This window comes from Nesoenas mayeri, assembly GCF_963082525.1.
Source record: "Nesoenas mayeri genome assembly, chromosome: 2".
Lineage (NCBI taxonomy): Eukaryota > Metazoa > Chordata > Aves > Columbiformes > Columbidae > Nesoenas > Nesoenas mayeri.
In genome coordinates, this window is record NC_137543.1 from 148,709,990 (window position 1) to 148,735,458 (window position 25,469).

Genomic DNA, 25,469 nt, shown 5'->3' on the forward strand with positions numbered 1-25,469 from the left:
GCTGGAGCAGCTCTGACGCTGCTGTAACTTAATCCTTTGTCTGAACTGGGCCTTGGCAGTCATAATTCCCCTTCAGCTCAAGTCTTGTTTTGAGAGCAGCTCAGAAAGAATTGAATTTTGATGTCTTTAGTTTGGAACTTCTATTTATATTTTTACATGTTGCAGGTTTCCTCTGAGTTCGTTGTTTAAAAGGCCAATTCTCAGATGTTTTGTAAGTGCTGTTTTTCCATAGCTGCACCAAAACCTGAAGGGAAATTAGTTTATCTAAGGGACAAAATTTTCTTTGTGACTACTAGGTTTAATGGAAAGAAAAAAATAAAAACACCAAAGTAAGTCTTATAAAGCTTTTCATGCAATTCAAATCATAGAAGTGAGGAATAGTGCTGGCAGCCTAAGGAAAGGCCCAAGAACAGCATCTTCTAAAATATTAGGACAAAAATGCAAGCAAAAGTAATTCTGCAGCACTAGTTTTTGTGGTTTATTTTGTTTTAAAAAGTCTTCAACTAGGTCTTTGTCATCTGGTCATAGGAGATTTAAAACGGATACCATGCTATATATGTGTTCATTCTGCTACAGACTCTTAAATCATTTGCTCTGTAAAAAACAAGCTAAAAATTCTTCCATGTGTGCAGGCATGCACAAATGCACAAAACCATCTCAAGAATCTACCTGGAGAATTTTTGCCAAAATATGTCTGAGTAACCTTTGCTTTTAACTGATTGATTCTTTTAAAATGATAAGGCGTTACATATGTTCTAGATGTTTTTGTTGCCTAATAGCTTTAAAGTCATTATTCAGTTCTACATGGGTTTTCACATTGTCAAGGACTGGTTCTAGACAGTAGAGTAGTATCTGCTACAAACTCTTTTAAATATCTGTTGTGTAAAACAATAGGAAAATCGTATCACCTAAACTGTAATTATATCATGTCTTATTAATCAAAAATAACAATGAAACCTGTGATTGCAGAGTATGTCCTCTAACATGTAGTATAGTATTTTCTGGCCCTAATGCATCCTTGGTGTAATCAATAGGTTTCACACAGCAGAACACCCTTGATTAAATTACTAATAATATCCTGATTTTTCCAATCTTTTTTTGGCAGCTAGCCATAACAAAAGGACCTCATTGTTCAAGAATAAGAACTCTGACTTTGGGTTATGTCCCACTTTTTGTAACATCTCTTTTTTCTTGTTCTAGGTTCTTTTCTTTTCCATCCGTGCAGTACTGGCTTGGCACCAAGACTAACCATGGCTGCTGAAGAACACTTTGATGTCTAGGACAGTCACTGGGAGAATGGCTGGAGCATTGGAACATGGTCTTATTTCATAAGGCACTGGTATGTCTTCAGTCTCAAAAAAATGATTTTTGACTCAGCCTATAATGAAATCATGTACCAAAACTTTTAATTCCAGTATTGACTGGTGAAATATTCCCTTCTGACTTAATTTCTATACTCTTTTGACTTACATCATAGTAACTTCAGATTTTCTGAAGCTGCTAAGAGTGCTGCAGCCCCATCGCCTGTACTAATGTTCCCTGGTGCAACATGTGAACCAACGGGTAACAGCATTGAAACTTCCAATCCCCATCCCTGTTTCCACAGTGGCTGATTTAATCACCACACCAATGTATTGACCATTGAGTTGTAACTGGACTGGAACTTTCTCTCAGGTTCTGATATCCACTCTCCACTATTTAGCAGCACACAGTAGCATAATTTCAAATGTGAATTATAAAGAAAACTTCCATATGAGAGCCTTGCAGCTGTGTGGAAGTAGATGATGGCTCCCAGGTGCATACTACAGTTACTTGATTTGAAAAAAAGAAAAAAAGTTAAAAAACAGTGAAGTACCCTCTATATATTTGCCACATGAGACATCCAGCACTAACTAATGCCAGAACACTTATGAACAGAGTGGTAACTTCTGTGTGGTTAGGAGAAGTACTAGGAGAAACAGCAGCAAGGCTTTAGTGTCTACTGTTAGCCAAGAAGTTACATGAATTGATGCAAGTAGAGATGCAGCAGTTTTTGTTTGGACATGAAGAAACAACTATGATGAAGCTTTGCATGAAAATATTGGGTAGTTTCACCATGTTTTATATATTTTCGCAATTGTCGTAAAGTAGTAAAGCAGACGATGAACTAAAGCAGTTAATATTGCTTGGAAGTACTTTATAAAACTGGTAATACTTTTATGCAAAAAGTACTTCACAAGTGCTGTGAACTCGCAACTGAGTTGAACTCAATTATTCCCCACAAGATAGAGCTCAGCTCCCAAATGGTCTTCTTGGTTGCTTTTTGTAAAGCTTCAGCATGGAGCTTTATTTCAGTTAGACTTAAGAAATTTGTCAGGATAGTTATAAATGTTCCTGTCACAATGAAAAAAAGCAGCTTAGCTGGGTTTACTTTGGTTTAGTCTCATTTACTGTTCTGAGCCAAAAGTCTCTCTCCCCACTGTTAACACATTTTTCTCATTACTCACTGGATACCGTTTGATCAATCACTAGTTAACCTGCTCACACTTCCGTGACTTTCCTCATTTATCAAACAACACACCAAATAGACTTGGGAGACTATTGAGCCAACATAAAATCAAGTGGACTTTATTATTACAATATTAATAGTTTAACATCTTGAAAAGAAAGGAAGAAGGAATGAACATGGCTAAGTTTTGTAGCAATAATTCTCTTGGAGTTAAATAAAAAATGGAAGAAGAATCAAATGCTTTAAAAGGTCTGTGAGTAAAGGGTTTCCTGTCTAGAAATCTTAAAAATATTCTTTTATTACATGCCTTAAAACCCATAGTAAAAATGTAAATGCTTCGTTGGACATATTAGATTAGATTAAATATTCTGGAACACATTATCATTTTTCGGTGCAGTTTTACTATTGGGGCTTTATTGGTGTGTGATTTTGCCTGTAAACTAATTTGTTTCCCGTTCTGAACACTTCAGATTAATAATGCTCAACAGTTCATTAACATTTTTATTCTGTATACTTGCCTTAGAAGATTTTAGGTAGAGTCCTTTGTGTAAGTATATTAGATCCTAGTAGTACATAAATAATATACTTACGTAATTAATGAAAGATTAACTACATTTAATCTAAGAGTACTTAATGAATTTTGTACAGTATCCTAATTGTTTACAGTTTCAATACCTTAAGTCAACACTTGCTTTCAGGTCAAGTTCATTGCAGCAACAAGTTCAATGAATACTTCAGAAAACTCTGGACCTGCAGATCAAGTTGTCACAATATGACATTAATTTATGACTATTTTCTCACTGAGATACTTCTTTATTGATATACCTGGATGTAAAATTGCTAAGAATATGCTCTTTTTCTCTAATGATACAATTTAAAATAAAAAAGTCATAAATAAAGAGCAATTTTTCAGCCCTTTTGCAGCCATCCAGACCAGTACAGACATGAAGAACCTCATTATTTTCTGATTTACTTGTCACGAAGATCAAAGTCAAACTGAAGAGATCTAATGCAGTGTACAAGTGTGTTAAAGTATCATTAGTAAGGGGCTCAGGTAAATGCAGGATGATTCTTTTTTAAGCTTTCTTGTGTGTCTGTGCTTACAGAGGCCTTCTGTCTTGAACCTGACTGATATTTGGACAGCATCTGACGTATACTTAAAACCGTTGATTCATCATTGTACGTGGTGCTTCCTAAATGAACAACAGTGTTTGATACTTTCACTGGATTTCAGAAGTGTCCTATTTCAGCAAAACTTCTATCCCTTTCAAAGTAATGCCACTTTGAAACATCCATTGGAGTTAAATACTTTCTCTAAATTCTTCTGTGGCATTGTTCTTTACTCAATTCATTCTGTCTTCTTTTTCTCTTTCTTTGGGCTTATCTCCATTACAGTGCGGTCCAGAACTCCTTTCCTTCTCTATATGTCTCTCCTTAAAAGTTCTCACAGGGCTTTGTAGCATGTTTCATGAGGAAATTAAGTTTGTACAGTCATGTATTGAAGTCCATCTCTCATAATTTTTGAACCTGCTGGCCAGTTTTGATCATATTTGACAGAAGAAGAAATGGTGTTTATGACAGTTTACTTCTGCATGCATAATTCAAATGTCTAACCAGAGAGTTTTGTGAGCTCCTAGACTGATGTGCATGTATGTAACATATTCAATTCTTGCTAGTTCCATTAAAACACACTTCATATTTATACCTTAATTGAAGAAAATCTTAAAAAAATAAGTGCACAAAGAATTTCTATAGTGGAGACTTGGTTTCCATCACTGCGCTACTTTCAGAATTTCAAGTGTTTATTACTTACATTGTTTTTTTTTAACAAAGTACTGTCAGCTTGGGGGGATATCTTTTTTCTGTCTCCATCACCACTTTAGCAGTTCATTTGCCTAGTTAGGATTGTATCCTGATCTACCAAAGGGTTTGCATAAAATCGATGCTTTCTCATATGCACTTCAACCCATTTGTGGAATTGGAGAAATCAGTGAGAGGATTAGTTCCATTACTTTAAAAAGTAAAACCTATTTTCTGACAAAGCTAATATTAGTATTTCAACTAATTATTATTTTAAATAACATAGAATAACAAATTAGAATTTAAACATGTGTTGGAGAATATAGCATCTCCATAGATTGGTAGTTTGGAGTGACTGGGAAAAGAGTTTTCATGGTATCAGTGAAATATTTTCTTTGGTGTGAAAACAGCAAGGATACAATTAACAGAAACTGAAGAAAGCACAGGAATCTAGGCCACACGCAGATCAGGGAATGCTCTCACTTGTTTATCTGGCGCAGGCTTGCTGTGCTAATATCACTCAGTAACGTAAGAAAGTGACAACAGGCAGAGAGCGAAATGAAATGTCAGGCTGGTGCTGCTCCCACCAGCAGGTACCTGTGAGGAGCAGCGGCAAGAGGTGAGGCACAGGGTGCCCCTGCCTGAGCACACGCTGGCTCCCGGCGGGGCCGAGCTGGCGATTTCTGAAGCTGGTTTTTGCATCTGGTTCACAATGCTCATTAGCTACCAATGCACATACACTCCCTGAATTTGTGCAGTATTTTTAAAAACCATTAATATTTTTAGTTTCTGTAATATCTAATGATTTCAAGCTCGACTTAATTGGTAAACGAAAGATTGATTTTCTAACGTGATGCCCTGTTTCTCTTATTTTAAAAATGTTGAATAATAGTTTCCAAGTCATATTGCCCAATCACTCTTAATTTTATACCTTTATTTTCTCTGTTGGATAAAAAGAATTCTGTTGTATTTTGGAGGAAACTACAAACAAGTTTTTGGCTTGAAGTGAAGTAGTTCAATGCCTCTTGTTATTTTTGTCACTTTTCTCTGCACCTTTTCTATTGTTTTATTCGTTCTGAGGTAGGGCTATCAGAGGTAGTTGGAGTCAAGGTGTGAGCATACCGTCCATGCATACAGCAGGACAATGATGTTTTCTTCTGAATTTTAGTTTTCTTTCCTTATTACCCTCTGTTTATTTTTATTTTCATATTCCGGTAGGTTTTTAACATTATTTACTTAGTACTAACTAAGAGTTCTCTTTGGATAGCTAACCACCATAACTTCCATTTTTTCAGGAAAGGGAGGTGGAATTAATAGTAACTTAGAATCCATTTATACATGTATGTAATTGCATTTTATTTTTCCCATGTGCATTATTTTATACTTACAGAAGTGATGGTGACGCCTCCCTAGGTATAAAATGTTTATCCACTTGTCCTTCAATATTATAGCTATAATAGTTCCTCCCAGTTTCCCAATATGAAGGTCAGTCTTAGTGGTTTAGAGTTCCCAGGATCATCTTGGGAGCCCTTATGAAAGGATCATGTTTCTCACATTTGATTTCCCCAGTACTGGGGTTTTAGAACTATCAGGTCTGGTATTGCCACATTTTGGAGCAGGGACTTGGAATTTGGCAGCAGAACCTCTTTGATATTAGTGATGTGAATCTGCTATTTTTATGACTGCCATCAAATTTTGGCCAAATAAACCCTGGAAAAACATTTTCCATCTGTTCAGTAAATACTAATAGATTAATTTTACCTATAAACTATTCAATGTTATTTTTTTTACTTCTACATGCAAACCTTGTATGGTTTATAATTTTTTTAAAGACTTTATCTCTATATAGAGTTCTCCATTGCCTCATAGCTCCTATATATTAATTAGATTCTAATTTTGCTGCATCTTGTAGGTAGTGCTGTCATTGGATCTGTACAGCTGTTGCTATAGCTCTGCTCCCTGCTGGCTGACAAAGAAGTAGCTTAGTCTGGGGATTCCATTGCTCAGCAGAATGTCTAATATTTCTGTTACAGTACTGAAGTTACTCTGGTGCTAAAACTAAGAGTGTGGGTAATGTCTGAGGTTTTCCTTGTTAAACCAATAATGTGTGGAGAGCTTGCAGGTGTCTGACCGGAACACAAGTCTGCTGGGCAGCTGCATATTAAAGATGACAAAGAGAACTTGATTAGAAGGAGAAAACAAAACCAGAATTTCTAAACTCCTCTGAGATTCTGGAATTAATCCATAATTCTTGGAGTCAATGTGTGCATCTGCCATCATCAAATAGCTTTGAAAACAATGAAAAGGTATGTGAGCCCTCTTCCGATCTCTCTGTGTAGAAGACAGCAATGAGTTACTGGGCAGTGTTCTTGGATGCCAGTCTGAATGGTTCAGTATTGTTCAGACTCTGTGTATTCAAGAATTTGAAAATAATTAAATTATCAATAGCTACTGGTTTAGGGATTCCCGTACTATAAAGTGAAGACATTTCAAGTACATGATAGCATATTAATTTTTCCATGAGACCTTAAGATGTATAAAGCACAGAGAGACTGCAATTAAGTTATATGTACAAACTTAGTTATGGCGTTTCCTAACCTGCAAGTACTTGACCATGCCACAATAAACATTCAAATACAGTTTATATGAAAATTCAATACTAATAGTTTAGTCTACTAATCTGCTCAGGACTATGCTCCTCATTGTATTAATTATGAAATAAGAATACATAGTTCATGGTTTTTTACAAGCTGTTCAGCAACTACCTTTCTTAAAGTGAGTCATCACATTCATCTATTTGTCTGGTTACATGATTTGTGTCTTGAAAATATACAGTATAATGAAGTAAGAATGGATAAAACAAACATGCAGTTGCAGGGAATTTCTGTATTTTCATATTTTAAAATCATTAGCCGTTTTTATTTACTTTTGTTGTAAAACACAATTGATAGTGTAAACGTTACTCTGTTTCATTATGGACATTATGACAGGAATGAGGTTTCTGTTTATTCAGGGATAATTCCCCTCTCACTGGTTCTGGGCATTCTAATTAAAATAACGTGTGCATGTCAAGGAGCGCTATTTAAATTTTCCATTAAAAATTATTTCACTATATTGTTGTGCCTTAAGCTTCACCTTGAATTTGTATTTGATCTAATTTGATCTAAGTAGGTTGGCTGTAACTGGAGAATTTTCTCTTAAAAAAATTTCATTGTGTCCTTATCATGCTCCGTCTCCTCCACATTTTAAAATAGAATTCTCTTCGGGGCTTTATGTATTTATGAAGTCCAATGTATTGAAAAAAAAAAACCAACCTTTTCTCACAGAGAAAAGGAGATTTCATTTTCTCCTGCCTGAGAGGACACATTCTGGTTCTTGTTGGTATGCAACATCAATACACTACCTGTTGCCTGTGTGAAAACTGACAGTATTCATGTTAAAAGCAATGTACGGTCACGCTTTGATCATTGATTATTTTAATTAAAGCCTGAAGCTCCAGTAACAGTAAAAACTTTAAATTACTTATTAACTTTTTGACATTGTACATCATTCATTTCTCAATGGTGTGGCCCCAACTGGGATTGTCTGAAGCACCCACAGTCCTGCTGCCTTGTGCCTGAACATACACACATGGTGCTAAACACCTAATGAGCACTGCACCATAATGCCTGGGCGATCAGTATTTTGTGGCACCACACACACTGCACATACAGCACAACACACATCAAATATCATTATTTTAGCTCTGCTTTGTTAAAAGCTCTTTTGTTTTACCTCATAAGTAGGCACATCCTCCAGAAAGGAATCTCCTTTTTCAGGTTCCCTGGCCGTCCTAGTTAGCACTGCAGTTATTTCTTCCGTGACACTTTCTGTCTAACCCTTACATGGAGGGCTTTGAGGCTCTGGGTGCTGTACAGACATTGGGACAATATGGTCCCTACCAGCAAATTACAAAACTATGTGTGGGATCCTGACCAGGAGACTTGGGAAAGAAATTGCTGAAAGGCTGGTGGGTGCTCCTATGGTCATCATATCATCTGTGCCCAGAACCTGGCCCCTGTCAGGTCTCCCAAACAAAAAGCATCCTGCAGATCTTCTTGGATTTTTAGGTCTGAGAAGAAGCAACTGAAATGGTCCAGAAACTTCCCTGCTGCAGGTGCTGCTGTGAGAGGGAGCAGGAACCTCTGTCAGTCCTGACCTGTTTCTTCGGAATGGGTGAAGCAGAGCACTGAGGAGGCACGTTGTTCATTACCCGGGGAATACAGTGCTTTGAATAGGTAGGTATTTGGTGCCAGGTCTGGAGCATGCTTGTGAAAAAACAGAAAATAGCGTTATTTTCTAACGTAGTGCTGTAGAAGATTTTGCTTTTAAACATGCTAAAAGTTATTTGGAACCTGCATAAAAGTACATAACATTCTGTGCTTTTAAAATATATATTAAAATGTTTTATGTTTTTGTCTTTTGTATTCAAGTATTACAGATACATTCTTACTACAAACCAAGTAATACATACTCTTAAAATAAACGCTACAGTTTCTTACTTATCTGTTTTCTTTGTATTTTTACGCATTTTAAAAGTAATACCACAATATCCCATTGCTCACAGTGATTTGGGTTTAAGTTTTCAGAGAGCTGGGTTTAACTTTTCAGCAGCATAAATCTGACCAGGCGGTGATAGGAAACATCGAAAAGAGACATCAGTTTGTGTTGAAATAGTGAAATATCCCTTCATTAGATTTTCCCCGTGTAATTTTTGCTTAAAGTCTCTTACAATTCAGACCAAAAATGTGCCAGTTAACTGTAAGAATATGTACTAAGCATATCTCTTTTCATTATTTTTATAGGGAGCCTTAGAAATTAACTCATATAACTAAATGCAGGTGTTTTTTCTCGTGGAGGTTGATTTCTATGCACTGCCTGGACTGTCTGGATTTCTGTTGACTGAAAAGGAATCCAGTGTCACTAGCTCAGGTGTAGGTACTTGCCACATGGGCACCCACAATTGATTGGCCTCTTCTAGTGGTTTCTGTGGGGTATCAGTAGCGAGATGGGGTTGGAGATGGACATGGATGGAGGACAAGTGGACTGCAGTGGTCTTGGCATAATTTTTTGTTTATGTTTGCCAGGAGGTGGAGATATGAGTCAGAATAAATTCTATATGTACCAGTTCTGTACTCTTCCTTGGTTGTTTGCTGCTAGCAGTTATTAAAGACCAAGCGTAGCAGTGATCACCTACATTATAGCAGTTATGATCTCATTTTGGCTTGCTCAGTTGATTTGAAATCTTATATTTAGATTGGTTCTAACCTCTTCAATTCCTATTCTGATCTAAATTCCTACCCCATTTTCACTAATATTTGCTGTATTGGCCATTCGCTCTCTGGGTAAATTGTATGTAAGCAGCAGGTTTAATGGTAATGGCTTGTGGCTTTTCACAGCTTGTTTTATTCTAGTGAGAAACTACACAGTGGGGGTAATGTTATACTCCATCTGAGACAGCCAGAAAAAGCTTTGGAAAATGCGGTAGGTTATTTTACCCACCTTCCTCATACTGGAAGTGACCTGAAAGAGAAAAGGAGATACAGCTGGTTCTGTGTTGTTTAGGCTGGCCTAAGGCAAGAGAAGAATGTGCTGAGAGCTGCTATGAAAAATAAACTTGGAATAATTTGAGTTTTCTCATATGTGGGAAGTACATGCATTTACCTGGAAGTAATTTGGAGTGTCTAAGTGCTGCTTTTAAATTGTTTTGGTACACTAATATTAACTAGGTCTACTCATCCAGCCTCATGCTGTTGGTCCTCATGTTTGTTACCAGAAATAAGCAATGTCACATTGACACTTTGGGGGAATAAGAGAATTTACATAATTATTGCTCTCAGCCTCAATAGTGTGTGTGGCGATGAAAATTTCTTGGTTTTTCAATAGCCCTCAGGTACATCTGAGAATATATATATCCTTGTGCAGGTTTGAATGAAAGCAAAGTAAAAATAAAAGGATTTGTCCATGACTTAACTGGCAAAACCTGCAGTAATGTTGTGGATTAGAGCTAGTTTTGTTGCCTTTTCTAATGGGACTTTGCTGGTGCATTCGGTGTTTCAGGCAGTCACAGCTGAAACACCCTTACAGCTCCCTGGAGCGCCTTGGTGGTGGCACAGAACAGCAGCTCTTACTGGAGCAGCTGTGATTATACTCGCATCTTTCCTTCCCTGGTTCTCCCTTCTTTCCTAGGTAGTTTTCATTAACTGCTGTGTGGGTGTGGGGTTTTGTTTGTTTGTTTTCAACTTCTGCTTTGGACAATTCTTGAAAGAACAGAATGAAAATGTTACTGGCTGTGTGAGTCTGCTTTACCAAAGCAGTTTGGGCTTCTGGTACTCTGCCAGGAACTGCTTACACACTGAAAATATTAAGAAAATTAGTGTCCTTATTGTGTCCTTAGCTTTCCTCAGATCTCCCTGTCTTCTCACAAATCAGTACTAGTAAGTTATTGTTTCATTGTAATCTTGTTTGTTTACAGAAATATGTACTCCTGTCTCCCTCAACGTAATAGAAACACATTTCTTTGTTCACTTACTCTAGTGAGCTTTGCCTTTTGCTTTCTGTCTGGCTTTTTTCCTTCAACAGAGACTCTAAAATAACTACCCTAGCCCTTGCAATTTCAGTTAAGAAAAACGAACCTTACCCAGGTAGGCTGATTAACTGATCTGAATCCTGACCATGTGTTTTTCATGCTTCAGGTGGTAGCTGAGAACTGTCTAAAGTTGTTTCAGGGTATAGAGGCCTAATTATTTCATGCCTTGAACCTGAAAGCGTGTAGCTGGCACATCTGTAATTTATACTAGGTCTATTGTAACTGTCTTTTGGAACAAAACCAGCTGACAATATATATTGGCTGCTTTCAGAGTAATACTTCACTTACCAATAGTGAAAAATGCTACCTTTACAATTCACAGTCAAATTTTTCATGTGTTTTTTCTTTCTCCATTTAAAAAACTTCTTATCCTTTTATTACCAGGTCAACAAAAAATGCTTTCTCATTTATATTCTTCAGTTTAAGCTAAAAGGCTCCTTTCATTGGGATTGTACAAATGCAAGGACATAGGAAAGGCTTTTTTGTTAATAGCAGAACACTGGATGATCATACCATAATAATGCCAATTAAATAAAATATGTCTTTATATTGGAAAAAACAAAAATTGAATTTGATTAAATGATTATTATTTTATACTTGGGAAAACTCCATGAAGTTCAGAAGACTTTCGAGAGTCTGTTGACCCAATTAAAATATCATGACCCAGATTACACAAGCCTTTGATTAATAATCAGTTTTTGATCAGTGTTTTCTCAGAACAATTTATCATAATTGCTCTGAAAGCAATTATTGTATGTTGTTCAATGCTTTAAAAATTCTTCACTAACAGCTTAAGGTTCTTGTCCTTGTAGCTTTTCACTAGAGCAGCAAATGATATAGTAGTGTGTAATTATATGCTTATTGCTAGTTCAACAACCAGATACGTTGAATGTCATGTACCAATTATGTTTTACTGTAAATTAACTATTTGCCTTTAAGCAAAAGAATATTTTTCAGACACAACTATTAATCAGTTGACTTTTAACTAGTAATGATATGTATTTTCTGTAATGATTGTGTTCTTTAACTTGTACGGTCACATCGGGCTTCTGTCCTCTTGTTTCCAGAAACACCACGAACTCCTTTGGTTTGGCTCAGCTTTGGCCTGTGGTGGCTCCGTTATGGAGCTGATGGAACCAGCTGTGTCCAGCATGGAGCATCCCCCAATCTCCGTCCACAGAGGCCACCGCTGCAGCCCCTTGTGCCCCTGCTGCCCCTACTAAAACCTTGCAACTTACACACAATACAAAGAGCTTTTTCTTTTACTGTAGTTACTAATAATATTAACTTTCTTACAGATTATAAGCACAGTGGAGAATATTTATAAGTTGAAGTGAAAGAGGCACATGTAGACTCAAGTGTATGTATAGTAACCTTTTGATAAACTAGAGATTTAAGAATGCATACTACTTAGAACCTTAATATCGCTTTAAATGACAGTTCTAATACTGTATTTAGGTCACAAGACTGTTCAATTTTTATTAATATAATTTTTTTTTTAATTTACAAACATGAATGTAAGCGATCTGGATCCTGAATAAGTCATAGGGCTGTAAACTGCAAATCAGAAACAATAAATTACCGTCGACTGTGTTGGTGATTAAATTGGATAAGAACCTAGAAAACACAGTGATTGTTAATAGGCAAGGCTGGTGTGGGTATGAAGCATACTTAGGCTTTTTGTACTTGTAAATATTTAAGACCAGAACCCTCAGGTCCAGAAGGCTGGTAACTTTCCTTAAATGCAGATGACATAGCTAGTTAATCCTGGGAAATATGTTACAATGTTTTTCATCTGGTTCTAGCCACAATGAACAGAATGACAGATAATGCAGCTTTCACACCACATTGCTTAAAAGGTGACCCTGACTGCAAAATTCTTGCCCATTTTAACAAGGATCATTTTATTATGGCCACAGTACAGCAGAATGAATGCCACAAAAATTCTTGCTTTGGTTTATTGAAAAAGATTGAAACTTTATTTCAGTCAGTAAAACTGGTTGTTTTGAAAAAAATCCAGCAAAGGGCAGCAGCAGCGAGAGCAAAGAGAAAATCAGGTTTTGTATGTTCCTTTTTGCTTACCTTTTTTGGTTTTGCTTGTTTGTTTTTTAAAGGCAAGATGAATATATGGAAAGTCCAACTTCATCTACAGTTAAGATTTATTTTTCAAGAATGATCATTATAAATTGCACTATCAATATTAAGCGTTATCCTTTGAGACCTATTCATTGGGCAGGACTAGTCCTGAAATGGAGGAGGATCACAGGAGACATCACGGTGTTCTCTGCTCATGCAGAAGCCTGGGCTACTCGTATTATAACAACAGCAGTACCAGTCTGTGCGTAGAGATCCTGTTCTGAAAGTGTTGGTTAACATTCTCCTGTATGAGGTGAGGCAGACTGGAGTGTTCCACATTTGCATCCTGTTTATCTCCTTTTAATCCTTGGTGATTTTTCGACTTGCCTGTCAGTTCATTAAATTCCAGCTCAGTGTTGATCCTGAGGAAATTCAGGCTCAAATGAACTGTGAGCTGCTTCTCAGCGGAAGCTGTGACTCAGGCTTCAGGGACATCTGGATCTGTCTCTCTGCATTTGACCCAAGTGTCACTGAGGAGAGGCCCATGCAGCCTAACTGGTGTTGCTAATGAATGCAGATTTGGACATCCTGATGGTTTGGGAAATCACCAGCTAGCCTGGTAGCCTTGCCCTAGTAAGCTGCCTGCTGGTGGAAGTCAAGGACTGTGGAAGTTTCATGGGATTTTACTTCTCTGTGTGCAAGTGTTCCCTCCGTCCAAATTACACTTGCTGCTGAGTCATTTGAGATACAGCACGCTATAGTGTTAGCAAGGAGATACTATTCCGGGACTCAAAAGCTTCTCTGAACAGAAGGAAGCTTACCATAGCATTCATGGCTCAGCCTGACGCCTGAAAATCAATGTGCTGGAACATGCCACTGATAAGTATCTCTTCCTACACCTGCAGTTCTAGTAGCACTAGTTCTTCCAGAGTGTCCCTAACTGTCAACATAGTAGTGGCTTAGATGGCCCTTTCTGGAGGATAAGTCTGGCCCATAGACAGGATGTGTCACTGAGGACATGCTGAGCACAAAGCCTTGTATTGAAAACACTGGTATATTCACGTGTTGTGCATGAGGCAAATGAATGGTGAATGTGGTGCATGTTTACGTGAGGCAGGACAGGGTGTACTCCCTTTCCTAGGAGGTATGAACACAGCCAGTGTGCTCCGAAGGACTCAGGCTTAAATGGATTAATCTTTGTTGGCCCAGGGACCACAGTTTGTTCTTTGCTGTGAATGATAAATATAGTACCAGAATACTCTAAATGACTATGGCCATGGCCTTCTTGACTCTTGCATTAGCGGTGTAGCTTCATTTTGGGCAATATCCTAGTTTAAAAATATTATTCATTTCCGAACTGTTCAGTAATATTAAAACCACTTATACTGCAAGTAGACCTGATTATTCTTCTCAACTTTGTCACATTTCTCCTTAAAACATCTAGAACAATTACTACCCAAGTCTTTAAATATACAAGAAGATTCACCGCTATGACAAGAAGATTCATCCCATGAATCTCAGGAAAACGAAAGTGCTGCATCTATACTCCAGCTTTTTGACTTTTACAGGACTGATTGATACAATATTTTTATTGTCAATTTATTAAAAATATTTATAAACATGGACAAACATCATCATTTACTTGCTGCAGATTAAATCTGTGATACAAAGAGGTAACGATTTTGGTGGGATCTCACAAGTAGTACTCGAGATTCTGCCATGAAAGTACATTATGTCAGTATAATTTACAGCATCTCTAATGATTATTCTGAGCTATGTCAGCATTCAGCAGCTGCTTTATTTCTTCCCTCTCCATCCAAATAGAAAGCCTTGTATTTCAGTCATGTAAACTCTAAATCCATCCAGCTTTCAGGCAGGTTTCCTTCATATTCTTCAAAACAATAATGCTTTTGAAGGAGGATGGGATGGGATACTTGTGCTTGTCACTTTCCAAAGAAGAGTTGTAAATCTTTCTTTCTTTCCTCTTTCTTTCTTTCTTTCTTTCTTTCTTTCTTTCTTTCTTTCTTTCTTTCTTTTTCTTTCTTTCTTTCTTTCTTTCTTTCTTTCTTTCTTTTTCTTTCTTTCTTTCTTTCTTTCTTTCTTTCTTTCTTTCTTTTTCTTTCTTTCTTTCTTTCTTTCTTTTTCTCTCTCTCTCTTTCTCTCTCTCTTTCTCTCTTTCTTTCTCTTTCTCTCTTTCTTTCTCTTTCTCTCTCTCTTTCTTCCTCTCTTCCTCTCTTTCCTCTTTCTGTCTTTCTGTCTTTCTTTCTCCCTCCCTCCCTTCCTTTCTCCCTCCCTCCCTTCCTTCCTTCCTTCCTTCCTTCCTCCCTCCCTCCCTCCCTCCCTCCTTCTCTCTTTCCATCTCTCCCTCTTTCTTTTCTTTCCTAATACACTATTAAAAGTCAACCATGATAACTCCCTTTGTTTTACAGTAAATAGATAAAAAACTCAATACAAGAAAAACTGATCAAATGACTTAGTTCAGTGTAGCTGCTGCAAGAAAGATGCATTTTTCTGGTGATTTTAGCCTGAAGAAGCTGGATGTTAGGGTTTTTCAGTGTGCCTCAGAGACTAGTCAGAGTCCAGTGCAGCAATAAAAGGCAGAACCAGCCAAATTTTTCTTTAAACATCGGTCATTTCCGATTGCAGCCTTACACATCATTGCAGTAACACTACTGAGAAGGTAGTGAGCTGTAGTGTGCTGGAGGGAATACCGGCTCCAAATGTGGTAGGGTAGAAAATTTAAAAATCAGTTTTGATGCCAAATAAAATGTACCATTGAACCTCAGACCAAACAACAACAGATGATTATTAGAAGAAATAACTTAAAGCTCTGAAGTATTTATTTTCCAAGATGTTGGTCACTATAGTACCTGCAAAGTTACATTGTGTTTTGTCTGTTCTAATCGTCAAGTCTGTTTTGTGAATGTAATGTAGTAGTAAACTATTTCAGAAGAAGAAACAGAGGCAAATGAGGACAGAGCTTATTATTTTCTCTAATACACTGAACAGGTTAATTTAATAATTTTTTATTGCTACAGTACTCCTGTGTAAGTGCCGTCTATACATTAACAATTGACCCTCAGCGTAGCTTCATTCAGTGAGAAAACTGTCTTGTTTGTGGCTTGAATTGCAGCTGTTTAAACTTGAAGAAATTGATTGCAGTAGAAGGGATTATTCCATTTTCCTACCTGTCCTTTTTTTTTCAGGTCTGTGAAATAAGCAGCATTGTAAAATGTTCCATTTTGATATTTCTTATTGTTTTGGGGGACAAATATATAAACATAAAGGAACTGAATCAAGATAAAAAAGTGAAACCAAGTGTTTCTTTTATTTCCAAAATAATATATTGGCTCTTGGGTGTTCTTAGTTCCCATGTTTTAATATATTCATGAGTTTTACTTCCTTAAACTCCAGTGAAGCAGGTAACTCTGTCATAAATGAATGTTCAGCAGTTGAACACAGCATGTTTGACTTTTGGGAGCTTTTACATGAAAATAATTTCTATCTTGGATTTCATCAGTTCTTCTACATGACAGAAGTAGCACAGAGACTGCAGTTACAATATATTATGCTTACATTACAGTATTTTGATTTGAGAGCAGTCTACAAGAGTGTCCTGAGGCGAGGAGGTAAAAACCTAATATAGGAATTTGAATATATAAGATTATCCTGTAAAAGTGTCGAAATATAATCAAGAACATATTTTGGAGTAAAATACCTTAATGTTTGCTAACCATATGGAAATGATGAATATGATTCTATGATGGCAATGACGGTAACCTACACCAAACCTCTAGCATCGCTGTTTTCCTTTGCACACCAGAATATGACAGTCTAACCAGCACTATTGTGTGAGACATCTCTTCTTTGTCCAGTACTGTTCCCATAGTTCAAAATGCCTACCTTCTATGACCCCACAGAAAGATTATATACATTCTGTAATTTTCCAAATATTGAATAATTTATTTTAAATTATCAACTGCCAGCATTTCATTGGTTTGATCTCAGACTTGTCAGTCTTGAAAAAGTTGATGGTAAAAAGTTAAAATGGAACTCGGTTTCTGGATAAGGTTCTGTAAATTTGGTGAGTAAATCAAAATGAGAAAAAAGGGCAAATATTATTCAATTCATCTGTTTAGAGATTAGTTTTAGTAAATTAACTAATTACTTCTTAGTTCTTAAAGACTATTAGTTTATAGTTAGAATGCTTTTATTCAGGATTTGAATATGTTAAGAACATTTATCAGTTGACCACTATTGTAATAATCACAAACAATATAACGTAATGCTATTCTAGAATGTAACTTTGGAAACCATCCTACCTGAAGAAAAAAAGGCTTCCACAGACTATAAAAAGAAGTAGTAGATGCTAAAGATAAATCTCTAATTTTGAAAGAAGAATGTCTGATTGTAAGTAGTGCCACCATGCCAAAGATTGCCAGAAACCATAGAATGTGCTTCCCAAATCCAGTGTTTTAATGGTACTGAGAAGCATTTCTCCCTGATAGACTGGGAATTTGTTATACCAGTGAACATACTTCTGACTGAGTTGATTACACATAAAACACATTGAATCATGCTGATATGCAGAAAGAATGAATTTAAAATACTTGTAAAGCATACTATATGATGAATAGTGTATGAAAATTTATGTGCATTAATGTGTTCTGCTATTAAAAATGTTTTTGCTACATGGGGAGTATTTACACAAGTAAAACTTATATTTTTGTGATAGTTGTCAAATAAGGAGCCTACGTCACATGTAGAAAATAACCATGATTTAATTAGATACAGACAAACAACAGTGTAGGATCCCTATAATGACAATTATTATTTCCAGAGTGACTCCACAAATTATTATGGGTTATTTTCTGTGGCCATCAATCTTCCTTGACTGACTAGATCAGGAGTGTCAAACACATTTTCACTGGGGGCCACATCGGCCCCACGTTTGCCTTCAAAGTTGAATTAACTACACATACATTTCTACAGTCCTAAAATTACATTCGGCCCTTTGAAGACAACCGCAAGGCCGATGTGGCCGCCGCTGAAAATGCGTTTGACACCTCTGGACTGGATGATGCCTCCTTAACTGATCAATACTGGAACTTGCAGGGTTATCCAGAGAAATAAGACACACCTGGCCCCACTAAGGTTTCTGGTGCAATTCCTGACATGACCGTCAGCTTTATGTGCTCATTCTTTATGTGTTAAAAAGTACGGCAACATAACCACATTTTTTTTTAAATTCTAAAAATTCATGAAATCATCTTGATATTTAGCCAAGAGAAATGCAATTTGTCCATGTGTGTTTGCAGTCTTTTTAGACAGAAAAGGACATTGATCAGATGCTGCACAGATATTTCCATTTTGGCAATTAATTTTCTTCTTAACCTTTGCAAACCTGTTCATCCCTGTCTGCTGAGCCTTCAATTTTTGCTTCTATAAAAAGAGAGAATGATTCTTATGTCTCCAGATACCTTTGCATGGTTCGGTACCCATCATCATCTTGCAAATAAGTTTGTTATAAAGGAATAAATCTTAAAGATTTGGTTTTAGGTAAATATATAACAACAGAAATATGTTACTTATTAATCCTTTTTTTGATCTTCAGATTAGCAATAAATATAAGCCTGAATGTGCTTTATACTCGTGGTGCTTCAGCCATTTTAAAGTTTCATTACATTAACAGTATCTAGTGGCTTTAATATAAATGATAATCAAGGCTGTAATGTACTATGTACTTATATATAAGATGCTATAGACCAAAAAGATCAGAGTACTAAATATAGAACATAGTTTTCAAGCAAAATGTGTTACTATGCTTCTGTGCCCTAGATTAAGACCTATATGTTTTCCTAAAGTAACTTCTTGCTTTCGTCACACTCCCAATGAGATAGAACATTTTCTAACGATGGTGACAGTTTGCCCACAGCAAGCTGGGTTGGTTTTTTTTGTGTGTGTGTACGCGGTTTTTTTTGGGTTTTGTTTGTTTGTTCATTTTCCCAATTGTTACCAAAAGTTGACCAACTCCATAAAACCTGCGGTTTGTGCCAGTTCCTCATCTATCTGTTTAAAATAGCTAATAAAGATGATATAATAAAGGATGAGGTAAAAATATTCTACAGCAAAATCTCAAATCTTCATGTGAGGACAAAACTACCTACATCTGTGCTACGCATGTGCTTTGCAAAATGGGCTGAAATACCTGTATCTGGACTCGTACATACACTGAATCGCTGAATGAAGCTACATGGAATGCACAGGCCTGCAGCAAGAAATGCATTGAAGTCTGATTCTTAGGGGTATATAAAGCTTACCTCACTCTTTTTTAGAGTATGCCATGTGCCAGTTTCTAGAGGAAAATCATTAGACACTGTTGAGATGTTTTGTCTGCTGAACATCTTTCTGAGTAGCTTTTATCCTTATATGCAGGGAAGAAAGCATTTGAAGCGTGCTTGCCAAGCTGTCATCAGGTACGAGAGATCTGAAAGACAAAGAAGCTTTTGAAGACAGTGAAATGGGCAGAAATGCTGGTAAACGCAGAATAAATGTAGAGATCTGCATTCTGTTATTTAGGTCCCTGTTTAACACCTCATAGGCACTTATTGAAGAAGTGTTACTGCTCTAGCAACTCCTGGGCTCAAGATGAAGAAACAGATATTAGTGAAAGGTACTGGAGACACTATGAAAAATACAATTAGTTTAAGAGGAATTTAAATGCAAATAAGCTAAACAACTTTACATCATTGGACATATAGATGACAAACTGTGAAACAATTAAAAATACTGGGAATACTAGCAGAATGTACCAAAAGTAAATAAGCATAAAGCTTAATGAGGGAACGGGAAGAGTATTTATTCAGAAATACATAAAGCTGGGCATGAACTAATACATCCTGCCAAGCAGCTTGATACCAGTTTTGCTAGTGGTATTTCACTACTTCTGACTTCTGCCAATACCTGACTAATATAAAGCTAGCTCAGGTATTTCTTCTACTTGGTAACTAGGTGTAGTTTACCTGATAAAGGGTTTAATTTCTTATTATTTTTTAAATATTTAGATTTATATGTTACATGGACACTTAAAAGCAATACTGAAAAATGTAAATCTGATGTTGAGGAGAACTGGGAGCTGGCAGAAGAATTCAGGTGGGACAGTATTTAGGCAAGGGTACTACCTGAACAAAGGGTATTACATAAACAAATTGAAAGGGCCTTTATAACATTTTATGAAGTCTGAAAGGAGGCCATTCTGTTTGAAGAAACAGGGAAAGAGGATGTTGAATAGAACAGGATCGCAGAATGGCGTGTGGAGTTTTCTTTCATTAAGAGTAATGTGAGGGAAAACTTTGAAAGTATCCTGAGATCATGCACCTGAGTATCCAGAAAACTAGTTTTGGAAATAAAGATACAGCAAATTTTTGGAAAGCAAAATATTAGCTCTTTTTCACAAGTCTAGTTAAAGCTGATAAAACCTTGAAATGACATCTTTGAGAGAAGGATGGATGGAGAATGTTACTAGAAGAACAATTAATGATGCTGAGCTTGATTTGTTAGTCATCAGCATGGAGATAATAACCTAAGATGTGTCAGCTGCTGAAATTGCTTAGAGAGAGAACATAAAGTAAGATGAGCAAAAGGCTATAGACACTGCCCTGGGGAATAATGAGAGAGTGAGGAAAGATATTGCATCAAAGATGAACTAAAAGAACAGTCTTGAAAAGAACTGGAGCAAAAAAAAAAGTATCTTCAAGCCTAGTGGGTGTAAAGTGCCAGGGAGGTGAGAATAATCAATGGCGTCAGAAATAGGAAGAAGCCAAAAGAGAACAAAAAGGTGGGAGCTGAAGGACAGTGAGATTCTGTGTGTCAGGGAGCAGCAAGAAGAGGCTGCTCCACAAGGGAAGGCCATCTGGGAGAGGACGGTGACAGCAAATGATTGTGGTCAGTGTCTCCACTGACGAGGGCACAGTCCCTCAGTAGCTGGGCAAGGCAAGCAGGGCTGGGCTGGTTCTGGTGATCAGGATCACCTAACAGTCCGGAGCACAGGACACGTCCAACATGATCCAACATAATCTTCTCCCCACGTCACCAACCTGCATCCTACCAGAGTTGTCCTTGGCCACAGGTGGCTGAGCCCCTTGGAGGGGGAACAGGTGGCACTCAGGGCCCAGGTGATTCATAGTATCCAATGATTTATGGTGGGCTCTGCTGCAGTTAATGAGAGTTTTGAGATTGGCTTAATTAGGGTTGGGAACTTATCCCCCCTCCTATGTCTGACCATAATTCCTTCTTGCTCTTGTGTAAGATGGGAAAATAAGACATTACAATCCTGAGGCTGGAATGTGAATCACAGTTACATTGTGATACAAACAAGAAGACAATCTTTGTTTTGAAGGGCTTATATCTCAAATATAACACATTCAGGAAGGCAGAGTTAACAAGGTAATAAAAATGCCACTGTTTTTCATTCTTTATACACTTTTAAATTTTGGTACTATTTAAATATGAGCACATAACAGCGCTTGCTTTTCAAGGCTTGAAAGTTTCTTTTAAACATTACTCACAGTATAGGCTAATAATTTGCTATATCATGGACATTATTTCCAATATAAAGTAACTTTTGAGTTCAAGATCCATCTGATAGCATTCAATTTTTAAAAGAAATATATAAATGTAGTTTTCCAACCGCTGCCTGGTATTTTGCATCTGTTGCAGATAATAGACTAGAGGAGCTACTAAACCAGAGGCTTCTTGCAATTTTGGAATTGAATCTGAAAGACCTGCAGGGAACGGCGGCTCTGGCAGCTGGCGGAACAGGCAGCACCAATGGTGAGTGTCTGAGACCACAGTATTTATTCACTGACACTTTTGTGTGGTTGTGGAGTAGAATTACTGAGACACCCAGATCCTCCATGGGTTAGGGTACAGGACCGGCTTTTTATAAACATGGACATGATTTTAGCTTATTTTTTTTTTTTTTTTGCTTGAGAATTATGTACAAAAAAAGTAAGAATTTGAAGGGAATATCTATTTTCACACAGGTGAAAATGGTCATCGACTAAGGTTCTGACACCGGAGAGTGATATTTTAGGTTGACTGAGTGCTACTGAAGTATTTTTGAAGAAAATACATTTTAAATTACTGATAACTTAGGAGCATAATAGTTGAATATGCATAAAAATACATTTCTGATCTATGTCTGCAATACTAGATTGTCGCTATAATGGAAAATAGTATCAAAGATATGTTTCATCAGACAGGAATTATTTGCTTCTATTCTTTAAGCTGTACAGAGAGAGCGTTACATACCTGCATTATATCTTGTGTGATATTCCGTAACAATTTATAGAATGGTTTCATCCTTCAATTTAAATATTAAATAAAAAGTCCTTCAAGTAATTACTGTGTCTAATATTTAGTGTATTGTATTTCTTAGGAGAATGCAAAAGCAACTTCTCAACAGTAAACACTGTAGCTTACAATTTTTATTACAAGAGCTTGTAAAACTTTAAATTAAATAATGTATCTGTCATTTTCTATAGAGAGGGGAGGATATGAGCTAAAAAGGATTATAGCTGCAAGTCTGCAAGCCAGATTGAAAGATTTGCAGCAAGTGGAGTTTTCTCTAGCAGATAACTGGGCATACGTGGGTGAGAGGGTGAGACTCTGTATGTACACTCATCTGTGTGTATGGTCAGTAAAAATTCTGGCTTGGGTAGACAGTCCTAGGATGGATGTTTAAATATCTAATTTTGTAGTGAAAATATGTATTATTGCTTGTGTATGATCTGGAATGTGTTAGATGCCTATATTTCTTAGCCATAAAAGATCAGCTTGACAATGATCTTGGATAGAATAATTTAGCAGGACTATATCAATAAGAGAAGGGAACATAACTGATGTTCATCATTATTGTTTTATGGAAAATAACACGCAAACCAGCAAGTTCTTTTGAGCAGTGTTGACGTTATCATATTGATTAACAGCAGCTGGCATAATAGAGATCTGCAAGTCTAGAATTTTGCAGAAAGATTTTTTTATTATGAAATTAGATAAATATGGAATTAACTGCCCGGTTTAATATATTCCAGCTGAATACTTGTCAGCTTTGTGATGTGTTTCTTATCAATGTAAAGCAAAAATTGATTGTTGTTTTCATTTTAATTACTATCTCGAAAGGAACTGAGGAAAATCCAATGACTGGAGTTATAGAGGAGATTGATTTCAGTGCAAAAGTCAGGCCAGACTTACTTTGGCACTAAAGAAAGGATGTTTAATGAAGAACTGAGGTGCCCGAGTCAAAGAGAGCAGTTCAGCAGAAGCTGAGTGGGTTAATTACCTCTTATCCTGTATTCCTGCTTGTCAAGTGTCCAAAAGATTTCTAGGTTTCGGAGTGCACAGTGATCCAATTTCAAGAAGGAATGGAATCCAATGAAACTCTGTTATTCAATGCTCTTCTCCAGCCACTGAACTGTATTACATTTGCCCACACCCAGGGAGGGCTCAGTGCTCTGGATCCTGAGTGGATGGAGACACCACTGAAGTGCCAGTGAAATGCAATAACTGACACAAAATTTTATTGTTAATATTTCTTATTTGCTGCCTGCAGATCATGCCTCAAAAAGAAGCACAGAATCTTCACATTTTAGCTTGGAGATTAAATTGGCTGGCACTTTGTTCATTTCACTAAAACACCAGTTCTTGTAGCAATGTAGGTGGATTTCGATGCTCCCAAATGACAGGTGGCTTTGACAATCCTGGACTCTATAAATTCAGTCCAATGTTCTGGTAATCGAATCCATGCACCATGTGAAAGAACAGGACATAAAGGAGCTGACGGGTGGTATCTTCCCAGTCACGGATTGCTAAGTGCCAGCATATTTTTTCCGACGTATGAAAGTGTCTCTTCCAGCTCTTTCTGCCAGGCATCTCTCCTGCAGCAGCTCCCAGAACTCTTGACACACACTGTTACTGTTTGAGAGATTGATGTCAAACTGGTCTAGTTTTGTGCCAGTGGAGAGTCTTGGAAAAAAGAGAATTTGTTCCTTCCTGTTCTGGGTAGGATGAGGTTTTGCTGTGCCAATTGGTGTGACACAAGGTAGCAGGCCAGCCTACCTTAGTGAAACAAGCCTATTATTTCTTTTGAATCAGGTTTTAAAATAGTAAATGTAGCTTCTAATTATTGCTACAAAGTATTTCTCTTGTGATAGAGAAGAAAACGCAGGGGGTAACGGAACAAAGGTTTTGCTTAACAGCTTGGAATCAAACTGGAAAGGTCTGCAACAAGCTCCAGCTCTTGCAAGTCACCAATTTTATGGCACAAATGGTAAATAATAAAGAACACAAAGGTTTCTAAGCATCCTGCATCAGATTAAAGGTTCCTATCATCCAGTGCCCTGTCTCAATCTGTGTTCAACAGTAGACATATAGAGAACAGTATCAGAATCTTCTCCAAATATTCTCCAGTTTCAAAGTAGGCCATATTTGCTATGTTCTGCAGCTAATGTCCCATGATTAATTATTTCATAAATTTATCTATTCATTTAAAATCCATAGTATCCATAGTATGTCAACATACTTTACAACTTAATTGTGGGTTATAGGAAGAAGTACCTTAAGTTTATTTTGGACCCTTCTTGGTCTGAAGACTCCTTGGTCTTCCCCCGTTCACCTTCTCCATTGCCTCTCACTGTACATACTTGGTGCTCTCACGGCAAAGAAGGTGAACAGGATCCTGGGCTGTTTTATGAGGAAGCTTGCCAGCAGGCCAAAGGCTCTGTCAACAACATCCCTCAAATTAGAAAACTGATAATTAATTCCTATGGTGTGTTTCCTATCTTCTGACTTTAATAGTTATTTAGTCAATTTGAAGCATGATCTCTCTTGGGCTGAATGCTGCTGACTCCCCCAAAGAAATCTGGTAGATTTGTGAGGAACAACTTCCCTCTGCCTGTGTTGGCTCTTCCACACTATGTGATACTCATCCGTGTGTCCGCTTGTTCTTATCTTTTCTACCAGGTAGTGGTAGAAACATTTGGATAACTTTTATTTATTTATTTATTTATTTATTTTTAATTCCCAGAAAACATCTTAAAAATTTGGACTATGCCTCTTAGCCATTTTCCATTCATATGGCAATGAGATCTGGCACTCATCCTTGAGTTCCTTAGGCCTTCTTAAATGATTAGCACTGGGTCTTGGCAGTTTGATGCTCTTCCTAATGTTGATTTCTCTCTAAAATACTTTTTGACACTTTGATTTGAACAATTTCTCTGGCATTTGCCCCATGATAGGGTATTCTAGGTTGACCAGTTCATGAGACTCCTCCACAGTAGGTATAGAGGCAAAGAACAAGTGTACATGTATTCCAACTGTTCTTCTGATGTCTCAGTGTCAGGCTTCTTGTTCCATGTGTTTATTACTTTTTATGCCTTCTGTGAGGCACTACATCCTCTTTAGCATACTTTTAATGGT

The 25,469-nt window shown here is 37.0% G+C and overlaps 1 protein-coding gene across 3 annotated transcripts in view; it reads left to right on the forward strand.

The window, feature by feature from the left end:
- LOC308038329 (uncharacterized protein) overlaps positions 1-22,271 on the forward strand; it is a gene marked incomplete at its 5' end in the record, with an annotated part of 48,789 nt that extends 26,518 nt beyond the window's left edge. For 2 of the 3 annotated variants that reach the window (XM_080340753.1, XM_080340752.1), the window contains 4 exons: positions 1,201-1,339; positions 8,398-8,565; positions 19,428-19,468; positions 21,711-22,271. Of the gene's footprint in view, positions 1-1,200; positions 1,340-8,397; positions 8,566-11,983; positions 12,328-19,427; positions 19,469-21,710 lie in introns of those variants that run through there. The other variant, XM_080340754.1, reaches the window with a different exon arrangement.
- Positions 22,272-25,469: the final 3,198 nt, after the last annotated feature.